At 30.3% G+C, this 17776-nt stretch overlaps 6 non-coding genes across 6 annotated transcripts; 4 read left to right on the top strand and 2 right to left on the bottom strand.

Annotated features, from left to right (window-relative positions):
* The first annotated feature begins 3349 nt into the window (after positions 1 to 3349).
* Positions 3350 to 3432, top strand: Trnal-uaa (transfer RNA leucine (anticodon UAA)). Its single transcript has one exon. It is a non-coding gene; the product is annotated as a tRNA-Leu (tRNA).
* Positions 3433 to 4719: 1287 nt separating this feature from the next.
* Positions 4720 to 4792, bottom strand: Trnar-acg (transfer RNA arginine (anticodon ACG)). Its single transcript has one exon. It is a non-coding gene; the product is annotated as a tRNA-Arg (tRNA).
* Positions 4793 to 8240: 3448 nt separating this feature from the next.
* Positions 8241 to 8314, top strand: Trnan-guu (transfer RNA asparagine (anticodon GUU)). Its single transcript has one exon. It is a non-coding gene; the product is annotated as a tRNA-Asn (tRNA).
* Positions 8315 to 10983: 2669 nt separating this feature from the next.
* Positions 10984 to 11066, top strand: Trnal-uaa (transfer RNA leucine (anticodon UAA)). The gene has a single exon. It is a non-coding gene; the product is annotated as a tRNA-Leu (tRNA).
* A 1291-nt stretch (positions 11067 to 12357) lies between these two features.
* On the bottom strand, positions 12358 to 12430 carry Trnar-acg (transfer RNA arginine (anticodon ACG)). Its single transcript has one exon. It is a non-coding gene; the product is annotated as a tRNA-Arg (tRNA).
* A 3436-nt stretch (positions 12431 to 15866) lies between these two features.
* On the top strand, positions 15867 to 15940 carry Trnan-guu (transfer RNA asparagine (anticodon GUU)). Its single transcript has one exon. It is a non-coding gene; the product is annotated as a tRNA-Asn (tRNA).
* Positions 15941 to 17776: the final 1836 nt, after the last annotated feature.

Genomic DNA, 17776 nt, shown 5'->3' on the forward strand with positions numbered 1-17776 from the left:
AAATCAAATTTTATGTATTTAATTATTAGATAAATGTTTATCATTATTTTCTTTTTAATTTAAAAGATTGCGGTTCGAGTCCACCCAGGGTCAAATATATAATCGTCTTCTTTTACAATTTTGCTTTGCAAATTTGATAGAAATGTCGCAAATCAGTCGTTTCTGTGTCGCAATCATTGGCGCGTTTAGCTCTTTAACCGAAAAGTTGGAGGTTCGACCTCCCCCCCCAAGAACGAAACTAGTTTTTTCTCATTTTTATTATTATAATTTTGCTTTGCAAATTTAACAGAAGTGTCGCGAATTAGTCGTATTTGTGTCGCAATAGATTGGCGCGTTTTGCTCTTAACCGCAAGGTTGAAGGTTCGGGCCCATTCATGAACGAAATATATAATTACATTTTTATTGTATTAATTTTGCTTTGCAAATTTAAACAAAGTGGGCGAAATAATCATCTCTGTCGCGCAATCGGTTAGGGCGTTCAGCTGTTAGGAGAAAGTTTGAAGGTTTAAGTCCACCAAGGGTCAATTTTATTTTGTTAAACATTTCTATTATTATAATTTTGATCTTGCTTCATTTTTATTACCATAATAATGTTTTGCAAATTTAATAAAAATGTCGCGAATCAGTTGTTGTTGTGTTGCAATGGTTGGCGCATTTGTGTATTAACCGAAATGTCAACCCAGAGATAAAAATAGTTTTCTTTAGATTTAAAATATTTCCTTTGCAAATTTGTTTGAAACTCTTTTCACATGGAACCTCTAACTTCGTTTTTCTGGAATTAAACCATTATTTTAACGATTCATTTTAGTTTTTTATTAAAGGCAAATGTTTGTTTTAAAGACAAAGGGCAATTTCGTTCTATTGAACAGAAGCCACTCAATAAACATGGATTTAGACATTATTTAATTTAGCGTTTAATTTTGAAAGAAATTAGACAGAATTTTATATTCTTGTAAACAACCGACAACTAAGGGCAGTTATTAATCAATAAATTTACTACACTCCATTTTTAACAAAACTTATCTTGGGGACAATATTAAACATCGGTGGTAAAGTTTATGCTTGTCAAGCTTGGGATTTCTGGTTTTCACCCAGACGGTCCGGCGATTTCCGGTGTAGAAATAGTTTTTTTATTTTCGACGTGCGTTTTAATGTTATGATGCATAGATCGTTCAATTTGGGAGTTTTCAACAAGAATTTAAATATTAAAATACTTTACTTTATTTTAAATACATTTGTTTGTAACGACATGACTGATACATCGACTTTCTTTAAAGGCATTATGACATAGTGTTAAAGCGCCAGTCTAGTAAAAAGAAGGTCCTGGGGTCGATCCCCATTAGCGCCTAATCATTTACCGCACGATCAGTAAAAGTTTTATTATGAAGGTACTGTCCAACGATATCCACTGAACAACGTTACTTATTTTTTGTGGATAAACTCTTTGTTCCCTTTAAGGCAGCTAGCGTAATTTTAGTTAAAAAATTAGTAAAAAAAAATCCGTTGTCGACAGGATTCGAACCTTCGCGGGCAAAGCGCAAAAGATTTCAAGTCGATTGCCTTAACGACTCGGCCACGCCAACTCGTAGGTTGGATTCTCGGAGCAGCCAGCGTGATTTAATCAAATTATTTAAAGTTGTATTAAAACATAAAATAAAGCGTTGTCGGCATGAGTCGAACCTGCGCGGGCAGAGCCTTAAAAAACACAAACCTATAGCTCCACCAATCGGCCACGACAACTCTAATGTTCCATTCTAGAAGCACCTCGCGTGATTTTAATTAGTTAATTAAATTTGTATTTAAAATAAAATAATGCGTTGTCGGCAGGATTCGAACCTGACAACTGTTATGTTGGATTCACGGAGCAGCTAGCGTGATTTAAATTAATTTTATAACAAAACTGAAATAAAAATGCGTTATCGGCTGGACTCGAACCTTCGCGGGCAGAGCCTAAAAGAAATCAAGTCTAAAATAAGTTTTTTTCCCCGAGCAGCTAGCGCGATTTTAATTAATTATTTAAATTTGAACTAAGACTAAATAAAAAAATTCGTTGTCGGCAGGATTCGAATATGTGCGGACAGCGCCTAAAAGATTGTAAGTCTATGGCCTCGGCCACGACAACTTTTTTGTTTACTTTTCAAGGCAACTTTAATTTCTAAAATTGTATTTATTTAATTTTTAATTAAAAAATGCAAAAAAAATGCGTTTTCGGCAGGATTCGAACTTGTGCCTGCAGAGCTGAATAGTTTCCTTTTTTATAGCCTTAACCAATCGGTCACGACAACTCTTGCTTTTCCTTCTTGAGGCAGCTAGCGTGATTTTATTCAATTATTTAAATGCTCATCCCATGGCATTGTAATTTTTTCATGGTTTTGGGGTTTTAATTATTTTTATTGGTTAAGTGTAGATTTTGGTCCCAATAAGCTAGGTATTTACAGTAATATGTGTAGATATGCTAAGTGCAGTTTCTTTACAGTTATAATTGCTGTTATTCTTTTGACCGTTTCTAACAACCAACTTTGTTCCTATTTGAATAAGGTATATATGCTATTTGTATAATTTTTAAAAACAGAATTTTATAAAATTTTGCTGAACAAATTGTCAAATTTTAATCAAACGAATGTTAAATTTTAACATTTTTTATCGAATTTTAATCAAACCAATCTTATTTGTGGACTAACAATTAATAAAGTTAAAAGAAAAAAGGCATATTGTTCGTATTTTTAATTTTTTAAACGTAAGCCGATAGATATTCTTTATTACAACTCAAGTTGTAGGATCACGTCTGTAAAACTACATATATGTTTAATAAATAAGCAAAAGTGATAAAAATTCGAATTGCTGGTTGTGGGTAAATGGCCAGCTGCAAATATTTGTTGCAACTTTTACGTTAATTTACTTTTGTTAATAAAGTGATTTAAAATAATTTTTGTCGCAATTACAAAAATAATTATGGTTACTAAATTAAAGACTGTTATTGCATTTCATTAAAGAAAAGAATAACTTGCCCATTTAAAATTTATTTTATTGCTGTAACAGGTTTTGCAATATAATAACAGTTTTATATATCTAATCGTGTTATTTAAATAAAATGCATGTTAAAGGCAATACAAAATGACATTTCCTACTTTAAAATGAACCACCCCAAAAAAGTTTAGAATACCCGAGGAAATAGTAGGACGCAAAGTACGCACAAAGTTCGCTACGCAAACACCTTGTTTAAACCAACCAAAAAAAATTGACTTAAAATCAAAGTTTCGAAAGACAATAAGGCATAAGGCTGCCAATCACAATTGGTGGCTTACTTAAGATTTATGTTTATTAGCATCTTAACAAGGCTTTCGCACTTACTGGGTTGGCCGAGTGGTTAAGGCGTTGGACTTAAGTTCCAATGGACGAATGTCCGCGTGGGTTCGAACCCCACACCCAGTAATTTCATTTTAACTTGATTTATTTTAAAAAAAATGACATTTGGTTCAAAACCGTTTAAACCTTTTTTTTATAAAAAAAACTTACACAGTAAATTAAAATATAACCTTTATAATAACTAGACTAAATTTCAGCAAACAAACACGCATCGATGTCGTATAATATAATCAAACTAAATTTAAAAGCAAAATATTTATCTTATTTTTTATTAATCAAGCAAATATTTAAGCATAATTGACAATAAAATACCTATGTTTATACCCAAAGTAAAAATCATGAACCTTTACCACTTTAAGTAAAATGTTTTTGATATTTTGAGCATTTGCTTGAACAAATAAACGCTGTAAAAGACTCTTGTAGGGAGTGAGGTCAAGAAAATTTTAATCCTAAAAAGTATCGACTGAAACTGTGCTCCTTGGTCTGGTGACAATGTTGACGGTAATAAATCTTGCTAGTAAGCATTTGCAAGTTTTATTGCAAAGCGTTGCAAAACCGATTAACGCTACCACTATTCAGACTTTGCAATATAAGGATGTTTTATCTAGGCACCTCCTTGTTTGTTATCACAAAACCAATCACTTACCGAATTGGAAAATTGGCTTCTTATGTTCTATCGGAGAATATCCCTAGTTAAAAATTATTTTCAGAAAAAAAATACTTACATTTTGTGTATGAAAATTAAATTTGTTGTTTAAAAACTACATCTTGACTTATTCAGCTTCTCATTTTTTAAGTTTTTTTACAATTAAACAACAACTAGAAATATAAGACGTCTTATAATACACATGGCTTTGTTTCGCTGCGATGCAATTTTATCGTTATTAATCGTGTTTTTAAAAAACAAAGCAAACTTATTAACCCAACGAGTATGTTTTACGATTTTGTACAGTATGCAATAAAACCGCTTCAAATAGCGTATAAAAAAATTATATGTAATTTTTTTATTACATACATTTCCTACTCTTTATTGCCACTTTTTTATTATTCACGAAGCCCAATCACTACTTTAACCTAATCCAATTGTTTATTTTTGTTTTATTAATTGTAAAATGATTTAAAAAAAATTAGGCAAGGGTCACCCTTTCCTATGCAAAAAGGTACAAATTTTTTGCCCTTTTATTCAACGTCACAATGCCATTGTGAAATGAAACCGACTTTATCAATTACATCGTGTGATTCAATTAGCAACCGTAACTCTGTGTGTGATGAAAAGTGAACAAATAAATATGTCTTAAGCATAAATAAGTATTTCACGTACTTAAAGTAGGAAAAATTTTGCTAAATAAAATACGAGCGCGCCAGGACTCGAACCTGGAATCTTCTGCTCCGTAGGCAGACGCGTTATCCATTGCGCCACGCACCCGCACTGTCAAATTTGATAAATAATGTTTTGTTAATTAAAACTTTAAAAATGTTAAGTCTGTCCAAACAAAAAACAAAATAATGGGCATGCTTCCCCAGAAACTTTTTGAATTTATTTGCTGTAAACACGCTATTTTTAGATTTAATAGTTAATTGTTTAAAATAAAGGCCCTTTCACACGGCGTACGCAAAATTTATTTATTATTGTCTATTTCCTATATAATTTAAAACGTATTTTGTATATTTCAAATTCTCATTTTAATAGAGCTTGAATTGACACAATAAAAAGCAAAGTAGCATAACAGATTTATTTTATTATAAGCGTCTATTAAGTTTAAAACTAAAAACTTTGGGGAAATAATGGTGCAAGTTATGTAACAACTGACAATAGATTTCAACGAAAAAATTTATAAACAATTTATTAATTTTCTTGTTCATCTTGTCAGCTCTTCTATAAAATAACACGATATATTATTAAGCAATGTAATTAAGACACCTCAGATTATAAAGTTTTTGTTGATAATCTATTTAACTTTTCTTTCGAATAAATATTCTTTTACCTCTACATACTTAAATCTCCACCACCCCCCTCCCTCCTCCTTTTCCTAGCCATCCTTTCTCTTCTCTATACAATCACAACATCACCCCATGTTTATGTTGTTGTCCTACTCTTATTGTTCAAGTGTTTGTGTAATGTACATAAATAGCCTAAGTTTGCAATAAAAATAGGCAACCTTACTTTTGTTAGTGTATTCCATCAACACAGTTTTAATATTAAACAGACAGACAGAAAAGTGTATTTAATGACTGTTGCACTTACCAAATGCTTCTGCAAAATGATGTCGAACTAAGCTATTAGCTGCAAATAACTAAAATATTCCTCGATTACAAAAGTTTAATTAACTTCTTGCATACCAAAATATGCACATCACAAAATGTCAGCGGTTCGATAAAGTTAGTTAGAATTCGCCCTTTTTTAACACTTTGTAGAAACTCTACAGGAAGCAAATAATAAAATTTTGCGCTTTTGTTGAAAAATATGGTAACTTTAATTTTATTTTTTTTGTTTCATTAATAATTTACTTAATTTTTTGATGTGTTTACATTTAAGTTACTTTTAATTACTTGCATTTATTTTCGTTATTTTAAACCCTGCGTCAGAATTACTGTGACAACCATTTAATAGGGCATTCTTTTTTTTAACAAAAAACCATAGCAGCTTTTTAAAGTCAAATGGTAAATTTATATTTTAAGTGCTATTTTTGCTTTTTTCTTTTAAAAAACACAGCTAAAATAAGTTTTTTTTAAGATATTAGAAATTAAGTTGTCATTAAGGTTGATTGGTATGTAACTTATTTAAAATAAATTCACATAAACTTACTTTAATTTTAATAAAAAAAATATTTGATGTTGATTTAATACGAAATTTTATGTGCTGACAAGCTTTGACTTTCTTTTTTCGATGTCAAAAGTATATCGAATGCTTTTAATTATAACTTGTTTATGAAATTTGCAGTTTATATTTAACATTTCTTGTCGCACAAAAATTTATCTGTTTTTTTTCTGGTATTGATTCATATTTTAATCTAGTCATTTACGCTTCATATTAAGTGCATATACTTAAATTAAACCCGGCAATTTAGTTTTACTAAACGGACGCCACCAAACAAACATGGATTTGGACTTCAAAGTAAATTTAGTGTTAATTTTTTTTAAATAGTCGGAATCCCATATTCTTGTACACAACCAATCATTAAGAACAATCAAAATTATTAAATTTGCTACTTGTGCAAAAACATTGCACAAAATATCAAAAAAAATAATAAAATTTAGTCGACTTTTTTTATATTCGCGAGTTAGAATTTGCATAAGCTGTTAATTACAGTCGGAAGATAAACAATAGCCTAATTTAACATAAACGTCATGATAGGTTTACAAATCTTCGTGGTGTTTAAAGTTTAACGTATTATTTTAAAGTAATCGGAAGATTTTTTTTTAAAAATAACAACCAACTTCATGATAGTAAAATAACATTAGGCGTTTCTGGAGATTGAACCCAGGATCTCCTGTTTACGAGACAGACGCTTTACCACTAAGCTATGAAGCCTTGGTGACTAAATAAATAAAATACTGATTCGATTCAAAAGTTTTTTTAAACAAGTTAAAATTTGTTATTACTAATTATGCAATCCTGTCTGGTAATGTTCAGGCAAGTGGTGGGCAATATAAGGGAGTTTTGAAAAAAACACAGACCTTTAAGATTTTTTCTGCAATTTAGTCCACCATCTAGCAAAAAAAGTAGTTTATCAACCTTTAAGATTAATGGAAAAATACAGATTCTTTAACTTCCATTAAATCAATCATCTGATTTTGGATTTATAAAATTATTTTTGTCTTTTAAAGATGTTTAAAAGAAGCTGGTAATGCACATGTTTACGTTTGTAAAACTGTTTTAATATATTTATATTGAAAAGGGTGATATCCCATACAATTATTTTTTTTTTAAAACGCAATAATTGTGTCAAAGTAATTTTAAATTCATCATCACAACAAGCAAAAATACTTACAACTAGATTTATTTGATAAATAAAATACGATTTAAAATAATTTCATCATTTTTGAAATTAATCTCTATTAATAAATAAAGATAATCATAAACATAAATTAATTATGATTATCAACTAAATTATTAAATCAAATTTTATGTATTTAATTATTAGATAAATGTTTATCATTATTATTTTCTTTTTAATTTAAAAGATTGCGGTTCGAGTCCACCTAGGGTCAAATATATAATCGCCTTTTTTACAATTTTGCTTTGCAAATTTGATAGAAATGTCGCAAATCAGTCGTTTCTGTGTCAAATCAGTCGTTTCTGAATCATTGGCGCGTTTAGCTCTTTAACCGAAAAGTTGGAGGTTCGACCCCCCCCCCCCAAGAACGAAACTAGTTTTTTCTCATTTTTATTATTATAATTTTGCTTTGCAAATTTAATAGAAGTGTCGCGAATTAGTCGTATTTGTGTCGCAATAGATTGGCGCGTTTTGCTCTTAACCGCAAGGTTGAAGGTTCGGGCCCATTTATGAACGAAATATATAATTACATTTTAATTGTATTAATTTTGCTTTGCAAATTTAAACAAAGTGGGCGAAATAATTGTCTCTGTCGCGCAATCGGTTAGGGCGTTCAGCTGTTAGGAGAAAGTTTGAAGGTTTAAGTCCACCAAGGGCCAAATTTATTTTGTTACATTTTTTTATTATAATTTTGATCTCTAAATTTAGACCAAGTGTGCCAAAAAATGTCGTCTCTATGGCGCAATCAGTTAGCGAGTTCGTCTGTTAACCGAAAGGTCGGTTGTTCGAGTCCACCCAAGGTCAAATATATTTTGTTACATTTTTATTATTATAATTTTAATCTTTAGATTCAATTCAACTGTAGCAATGATTGTCGTCTCTGTGGCGCAATCGGTTAGCGCGTTCGGCTGTTAACCGAAAGGTTGGTGGTTCAAGCCCACCCAGTGACGATTTTTTGTTTGCTTCATTTTTATTACTATAATAATGTTTTGCAAATTTCATAAAAATGTCGCGAATCAGTTGTTGTTGTGTTGCAATCGTTGGCGCAATTGGCTATTAACTATTAACTTCCATTAAATCAATCATCTGATTTTGAATTTATAAAATTATTTCCGTTTTTTAAAGATGTTAAAAAAAAGCTGGTGATGCACATGTTAACGTTTGTAAAACTGTTTTAATATATTTATATTAAAAAGGGTGATATCCCATACAATTATTTTTTTTTAAAGAACGCAATAATTGTGTCAAAGTAATTTGAAAATCGTTATTACAACAAGCAAAAATACTTACAACTGGATTTATTTGATAAATAAAATACGATTTAAAATCATTTGATCATTTTTAAAATTAATTTCTATTAATAAATAAAGATAATCATAAACATAAATTAATTAAGATTATCAACTAAATTATTAAATCAAATTTTATGTATTTAATTATTAGATAAATGTTTATCATTATTTTTTTTTTAATTTAAAAGATTGCGGTTCGAGTCCACCCAGGGTCAAATATATAATCGTCTTCTTTTACAATTTTGCTTTGCAAATTTGATAGAAATGTCGCAAATCAGTCGTTTCTGTGTCGCAATCATTGGCGCGTTTAGCTCTTTAACCGAAAAGTTGGAGGTTCGCACGATCAGTAAAAGTTTTATTATGAAGGTACTGTCCAACGATATCCACTGAACAACGTTACTTATTTTTTGTGGATAAACTCTTTGTTCCCTTTAAGGCAGCTAGCGTAATTTTAGTTAAAAAATTAGTAAAAAAAAATCCGTTGTCGACAGGATTCGAACCTTCGCGGGCAAAGCGCAAAAGATTTCAAGTCGATTGCCTTAACGACTCGGCCACGCCAACTCGTTTGTTGGATTCTCGGAGCAGCCAGCGTGATTTAATCAAATTATTTAAAGTTGTATTAAAACATAAAATAAAGCGTTGTCGGCATGAGTCGAACCTGCGCGGGCAGAGCCTCAAAAAACTCAAACCTATAGCTCCACCAATCGGCCACGACAACTCTAATGTTCCATTCTAGAAGCACCTCGCGTGATTTTAATTAGTTAATTAAATTTGTATTTAAAATAAAATAATGCGTTGTCGGCAGGATTCGAACCTGACAACTGTTATGTTGGATTCTCAGAGCAGCTAGCGTGATTTAAATTAATTTTATAACAAAACTGAAATAAAAATGCGTTATCGGCTGGACTCGAACCTTCGCGGGCAGAGCCTAAAAGAAATCAAGTCTAAAATAAGTTTTTTTCCCCGAGCAGCTAGCGCGATTTTAATTAATTATTTAAATTTGAACTAAGACTAAATAAAAAAATTCGTTGTCGGCAGGATTCGAATATGTGCGGACAGCGCCTAAAAGATTGTAAGTCTATGGCCTCGGCCACGACAACTTTTTTGTTTACTTTTCAAGGCAACTTTAATTTCTAAAATTGTATTTATTTAATTTTTAATTAAAAAATGCAAAAAAAATGCGTTTTCGGCAGGATTCGAACTTGTGCCTGCAGAGCTGAATAGTTTCCTTTTTTATAGCCTTAACCAATCGGTCACGACAACTCTTGCTTTTCCTTCTTGAGGCAGCTAGCGTGATTTTATTCAATTATTTAAATGCTCATCCCATGGCATTGTAATTTTTTCATGGTTTTGGGGTTTTAATTATTTTTATTGGTTAAGTGTAGATTTTGGTCCCAATAAGCTAGGTATTTACAGTAATATGTGTAGATATGCTAAGTGCAGTTTCTTTACAGTTATAATTGCTGTTATTCTTTTGACCGTTTCTAACAACCAACTTTGTTCCTATTTGAATAAGGTATATATGCTATTTGTATAAGTTTTAAAAACAGAATTTTATAAAATTTTGCTGAACAAATTGTCAAATTTTAATCAAACGAATGTTAAATTTTAACATTTTTTATCGAATTTTAATCAAACCAATCTTATTTGTGGACTAACAATTAATAAAGTTAAAAGAAAAAAGGCATATTGTTCGTATTTTTAATTTTTTAAACGTAAGCCGATAGATATTCTTTATTACAACTCAAGTTGTAGGATCACGTCTGTAAAACTACATATATGTTTAATAAATAAGCAAAAGTGATAAAAATTCGAATTGCTGGTTGTGGGTAAATGGCCAGCTGCAAATATTTGTTGCAACTTTTACGTTAATTTACTTTTGTTAATAAAGTGATTTAAAATAATTTTTGTCGCAATTACAAAAATAATTATGGTTACTAAATTAAAGACTGTTATTGCATTTCATTAAAGAAAAGAATTACTTGCCCATTTAAAATTTATTTTATTGCTGTAACAGGTTTTGCAATATAATAACAGTTTTATATATCTAATCGTGTTATTTAAATAAAATGCATGTTAAAGGCAATACAAAATGACATTTCCTACTTTAAAATGAACCACCCCAAAAAAGTTTAGAATACCCGAGGAAATAGTAGGACGCAAAGTACGCACAAAGTTCGCTACGCAAACACCTTGTTTAAACCAACCCAAAAAAATTGACTTAAAATCAAAGTTTCGAAAGACAATAAGGCATAAGGCTGCCAATCACAATTGGTGGCTTACTTAAGATTTATGTTTATTAGCATCTTAACAAGGCTTTCGCACTTACTGGGTTGGCCGAGTGGTTAAGGCGTTGGACTTAAGTTCCAATGGACGAATGTCCGCGTGGGTTCGAACCCCACACCCAGTAATTTCATTTTAACTTGATTTATTTTAAAAAAAATGACATTTGGTTCAAAACCGTTTAAACCTTTTTTTTATAAAAAAAACTTACACAGTAAATTAAAATATAACCTTTATAATAACTAGACTAAATTTCAGCAAACAAACACGCATCGATGTCGTATAATATAATCAAACTAAATTTAAAAGCAAAATATTTATCTTATTTTTTATTAATCAAGCAAATATTTAAGCATAATTGACAATAAAATACCTATGTTTATACCCAAAGTAAAAATCATGAACCTTTACCACTTTAAGTAAAATGTTTTTGATATTTTGAGCATTTGCTTGAACAAATAAACGCTGTAAAAGACTCTTGTAGGGAGTGAGGTCAAGAAAATTTTAATCCTAAAAAGTATCGACTGAAACTGTGCTCCTTGGTCTGGTGACAATGTTGACGGTAATAAATCTTGCTAGTAAGCATTTGCAAGTTTTATTGCAAAGCGTTGCAAAACCGATTAACGCTACCACTATTCAGACTTTGCAATATAAGGATGTTTTATCTAGGCACCTCCTTGTTTGTTATCACAAAACCAATCACTTACCGAATTGGAAAATTGGCTTCTTATGTTCTTTCTATCCGAGAATATCCCTAGTTAAAAATTATTTTCAGAAAAAGAATACTTACATTTTGTGTATGAAAATTAAATTTGTTGTTTAAAAACTACATCTTGACTTATTCAGCTTCTCATTTTTTAAGTTTTTTTACAATTAAACAACAACTAGAAATATAAGACGTCTTATAATACACATGGCTTTGTTTCGCTGCGATGCAATTTTATCGTTATTAATCGTGTTTTTAAAAAACAAAGTAAACTTATTAACCCAACGAGTATGTTTTACGATTTTGTACAGTATGCAATAAAACCGCTTCAAATAGCGTATAAAAAAATTATATGTAATTTTTTTATTACATACATTTCCTACTCTTTATTGCCACTTTTTTATTATTCACGAAGCCCAATCACTACTTTAACCTAATCCAATTGTTTATTTTTGTTTTATTAATTGTAAAATGATTTAAAAAAAATTAGGCAAGGGTCACCCTTTCCTATGCAAAAAGGTACAAATTTTTTGCCCTTTTATTCAACGTCACAATGCCATTGTGAAATGAAACCGACTTTATCAATTACATCGTGTGATTCAATTAGCAACCGTAACTCTGTGTGTGATGAAAAGTGAACAAATAAATATGTCTTAAGCATAAATAAGTATTTCACGTACTTAAAGTAGGAAAAATTTTGCTAAATAAAATACGAGCGCGCCAGGACTCGAACCTGGAATCTTCTGCTCCGTAGGCAGACGCGTTATCCTTTGCGCCACGCACCCGCACTGTCAAATTTGATAAATAATGTTTTGTTAATTAAAACTTTAAAAATGTTAAGTCTGTCCAAACAAAAAACAAAATAATGGGCATGCTTCCCCAGAAACTTTTTGAATTTATTTGCTGTAAACACGCTATTTTTAGATTTAATAGTTAATTGTTTAAAATAAAGGCCCTTTCACACGGCGTACGCAAAATTTATTTATTATTGTCTATTTCCTATATAATTTAAAACGTATTTTGTATATTTCAAATTCTCATTTTAATAGAGCTTGAATTGACACAATAAAAAGCAAAGTAGCATAACAGATTTATTTTATTATAAGCGTCTATTAAGTTTAAAACTAAAAACTTTGGGGAAATAATGGTGCAAGTTATGTAACAACTGACAATAGATTTCAACGAAAAAATTTATAAACAATTTATTAATTTTCTTGTTCATCTTGTCAGCTCTTCTATAAAATAACACGATATATTATTAAGCAATGTAATTAAGACACCTCAGATTATAAAGTTTTTGTTGATAATCTATTTAACTTTTCTTTCGAATAAATATTCTTTTACCTCTACATACTTAAATCTCCACCACCCCCCTCCCTCCTCCTTTTCCTAGCCATCCTTTCTCTTCTCTATACAATCACAACATCACCCCATGTTTATGTTGTTGTCCTACTCTTATTGTTCAAGTGTTTGTGTAATGTACATAAATAGCCTAAGTTTGCAATAAAAATAGGCAACCTTACTTTTGTTAGTGTATTCCATCAACACAGTTTTAATATTAAACAGACAGACAGAAAAGTGTATTTAATGACTGTTGCACTTACCAAATGCTTCTGCAAAATGATGTCGAACTAAGCTATTAGCTGCAAATAACTAAAATATTCCTCGATTACAAAAGTTTAATTAACTTCTTGCATACCAAAATATGCACATCACAAAATGTCAGCGGTTCGATAAAGTTAGTTAGAATTCGCCCTTTTTTAACACTTTGTAGAAACTCTACAGGAAGCAAATAATAAAATTTTGCGCTTTTGTTGAAAAATATGGTAACTTTAATTTTATTTTTTTTGTTTCATTAATAATTTACTTAATTTTTTGATGTGTTTACATTTAAGTTACTTTTAATTACTTGCATTTATTTTCGTTATTTTAAACCCTGCGTCAGAATTACTGTGACAACCATTTAATAGGGCATTCTTTTTTTTAACAAAAAACCATAGCAGCTTTTTAAAGTCAAATGGTAAATTTATATTTTAAGTGCTATTTTTGCTTTTTTCTTTTAAAAAACACAGCTAAAATAAGTTTTTTTTAAGATATTAGAAATTAAGTTGTCATTAAGGTTGATTGGTATGTAACTTATTTAAAATAAATTCACATAAACTTACTTTAATTTTAATAAAAAAAATATTTGATGTTGATTTAATACGAAATTTTATGTGCTGACAAGCTTTGACTTTCTTTTTTCGATGTCAAAAGTATATCGAATGCTTTTAATTATAACTTGTTTATGAAATTTGCAGTTTATATTTAACATTTCTTGTCGCACAAAAATTTATCTGTTTTTTTTCTGGTATTGATTCATATTTTAATCTAGTCATTTACGCTTCATATTAAGTGCATATACTTAAATTAAACCCGGCAATTTAGTTTTACTAAACGGACGCCACCAAACAAACATGGATTTGGACTTCAAAGTAAATTTAGTGTTAATTTTTTTTAAATAGTCGGAATCCCATATTCTTGTACACAACCAATCATTAAGAACAATCAAAATTATTAAATTTGCTACTTGTGCAAAAACATTGCACAAAATATCAAAAAAAATAATAAAATTTAGTCGACTTTTTTTATATTCGCGAGTTAGAATTTGCATAAGCTGTTAATTACAGTCGGAAGATAAACAATAGCCTAATTTAACATAAACGTCATGATAGGTTTACAAATCTTCGTGGTGTTTAAAGTTTAACGTATTATTTTAAAGTAATCAGAAGATTTTTTTTTAAAAATAACAACCAACTTCATGATAGTAAAATAACATTAGGCGTTTCTGGAGATTGAACCCAGGATCTCCTGTTTACGAGACAGACGCTTTACCACTAAGCTATGAAGCCTTGGTGACTAAATAAATAAAATACTGATTCGATTCAAAAGTTTTTTTAAACAAGTTAAAATTTGTTATTACTAATTATGCAATCCTGTCTGGTAATGTTCAGGCAAGTGGTGGGCAATATAAGGGAGTTTTGAAAAAAACACAGACCTTTAAGATTTTTTCTGCAATTTAGTCCACCATCTAGCAAAAAAAGTAGTTTATCAACCTTTAAGATTAATGGAAAAATACAGATTCTTTAACTTCCATTAAATCAATCATCTGATTTTGGATTTATAAAATTATTTTTGTCTTTTAAAGATGTTTAAAAGAAGCTGGTAATGCACATGTTTACGTTTGTAAAACTGTTTTAATATATTTATATTGAAAAGGGTGATATCCCATACAATTATTTTTTTTTTAAAACGCAATAATTGTGTCAAAGTAATTTTAAATTCATCATCACAACAAGCAAAAATACTTACAACTAGATTTATTTGATAAATAAAATACGATTTAAAATAATTTCATCATTTTTGAAATTAATCTCTATTAATAAATAAAGATAATCATAAACATAAATTAATTATGATTATCAACTAAATTATTAAATCAAATTTTATGTATTTAATTATTAGATAAATGTTTATCATTATTATTTTCTTTTTAATTTAAAAGATTGCGGTTCGAGTCCACCTAGGGTCAAATATATAATCGCCTTTTTTACAATTTTGCTTTGCAAATTTGATAGAAATGTCGCAAATCAGTCGTTTCTGTGTCCCAATCATTGGCGCGTTTAGCTCTTTAACCGAAAAGTTGGAGGTTCGACCCCCCCCCCCCCCAAGAACGAAACTAGTTTTTTCTCATTTTTATTATTATAATTTTGCTTTGCAAATTTAATAGAAGTGTCGCGAATTAGTCGTATTTGTGTCGCAATAGATTGGCGCGTTTTGCTTTTAACCGCAAGGTTGAAGGTTCGGGCCCATTTATGAACGAAATATATAATTACATTTTAATTGTATTAATTTTGCTTTGCAAATTTAAACAAAGTGGGCGAAATAATTGTCTCTGTCGCGCAATCGGTTAGGGCGTTCAGCTGTTAGGAGAAAGTTTGAAGGTTTAAGTCCACCAAGGGCCAAATTTATTTTGTTACATTTTTTTATTATAATTTTGATCTCTAAATTTAGACCAAGTGTGCCAAAAAATGTCGTCTCTATGGCGCAATCAGTTAGCGAGTTCGTCTGTTAACCGAAAGGTCGGTTGTTCGAGTCCACCCAAGGTCAAATATATTTTGTTACATTTTTATTATTATAATTTTAATCTTTAGATTCAATTCAACTGTAGCAATGAATGTCGTCTCTGTGGCGCAATCGGTTAGCGCGTTCGGCTGTTAACCGAAAGGTTGGTGGTTCAAGCCCACCCAGTGACGATTTTTTGTTTGCTTCATTTTTATTACTATAATAATGTTTTGCAAATTTCATAAAAATGTCGCGAATCAGTTGTTGTTGTGTTGCAATCGTTGGCGCAATTGGCTATTAACTATTAACTTCCATTAAATCAATCATCTGATTTTGAATTTATAAAATTATTTCCGTTTTTTAAAGATGTTAAAAAAAAGCTGGTGATGCACATGTTAACGTTTGTAAAACTGTTTTAATATATTTATATTAAAAAGGGTGATATCCCATACAATTATTTTTTTTTAAAGAACGCAATAATTGTGTCAAAGTAATTTGAAAATCATTATTACAACAAGCAAAAATACTTACAACTGGATTTATTTGATAAATAAAATACGATTTAAAATCATTTGATCATTTTTAAAATTAATTTCTATTAATAAATAAAGATAATCATAAACATAAATTAATTAAGATTATCAACTAAATTATTAAATCAAATTTTATGTATTTAATTATTAGATAAATGTTTATCATTATTTTCTTTTTAATTTAAAAGATTGCGGTTCGAGTCCACCCAGGGTCAAATATATAATCGTCTTCTTTTACAATTTTGCTTTGCAAATTTGATAGAAATGTCGCAAATCAGTCGTTTCTGTGTCGCAATCATTGGCGCGTTTAGCTCTTTAACCGAAAAGTTGGAGGTTCGCACGATCAGTAAAAGTTTTATTATGAAGGTACTGTCCAACGATATCCACTGAACAACGTTACTTATTTTTTGTGGATAAACTCTTTGTTCCCTTTAAGGCAGCTAGCGTAATTTTAGTTAAAAAATTAGTAAAAAAAAATCCGTTGTCGACAGGATTCGAACCTTCGCGGGCAAAGCGCAAAAGATTTCAAGTCGATTGCCTTAACGACTCGGCCACGCCAACTCGTTTGTTGGATTCTCGGAGCAGCCAGCGTGATTTAATCAAATTATTTAAAGTTGTATTAAAACATAAAATAAAGCGTTGTCGGCATGAGTCGAACCTGCGCGGGCAGAGCCTCAAAAAACTCAAACCTATAGCTCCACCAATCGGCCACGACAACTCTAATGTTCCATTCTAGAAGCACCTCGCGTGATTTTAATTAGTTAATTAAATTTGTATTTAAAATAAAATAATGCGTTGTCGGCAGGATTCGAACCTGACAACTGTTATGTTGGATTCTCAGAGCAGCTAGCGTGATTTAAATTAATTTTATAACAAAACTGAAATAAAAATGCGTTATCGGCTGGACTCGAACCTTCGCGGGCAGAGCCTAAAAGAAATCAAGTCTAAAATAAGTTTTTTTCCCCGAGCAGCTAGCGCGATTTTAATTAATTATTTAAATTTGAACTAAGACTAAATAAAAAAATTCGTTGTCGGCAGGATTCGAATATGTGCGGACAGCGCCTAAAAGATTGTAAGTCTATGGCCTCGGCCACGACAACTTTTTTGTTTACTTTTCAAGGCAACTTTAATTTCTAAAATTGTATTTATTTAATTTTTAATTAAAAAATGCAAAAAAAATGCGTTTTCGGCAGGATTCGAACTTGTGCCTGCAGAGCTGAATAGTTTCCTTTTTTATAGCCTTAACCAATCGGTCACGACAACTCTTGCTTTTCCTTCTTGAGGCAGCTAGCGTGATTTTATTCAATTATTTAAATGCTCATCCCATGGCATTGTAATTTTTTCATGGTTTTGGGGTTTTAATTATTTTTATTGGTTAAGTGTAGATTTTGGTCCCAATAAGCTAGGTATTTACAGTAATATGTGTAGATATGCTAAGTGCAGTTTCTTTACAGTTATAATTGCTGTTATTCTTTTGACCGTTTCTAACAACCA

The sequence above is a fragment of the Corella eumyota genome, chromosome 6, assembly GCF_963082875.1.
Source record: "Corella eumyota chromosome 6, kaCorEumy4.1, whole genome shotgun sequence".
Classification (NCBI taxonomy): domain Eukaryota; kingdom Metazoa; phylum Chordata; class Ascidiacea; order Phlebobranchia; family Corellidae; genus Corella; species Corella eumyota.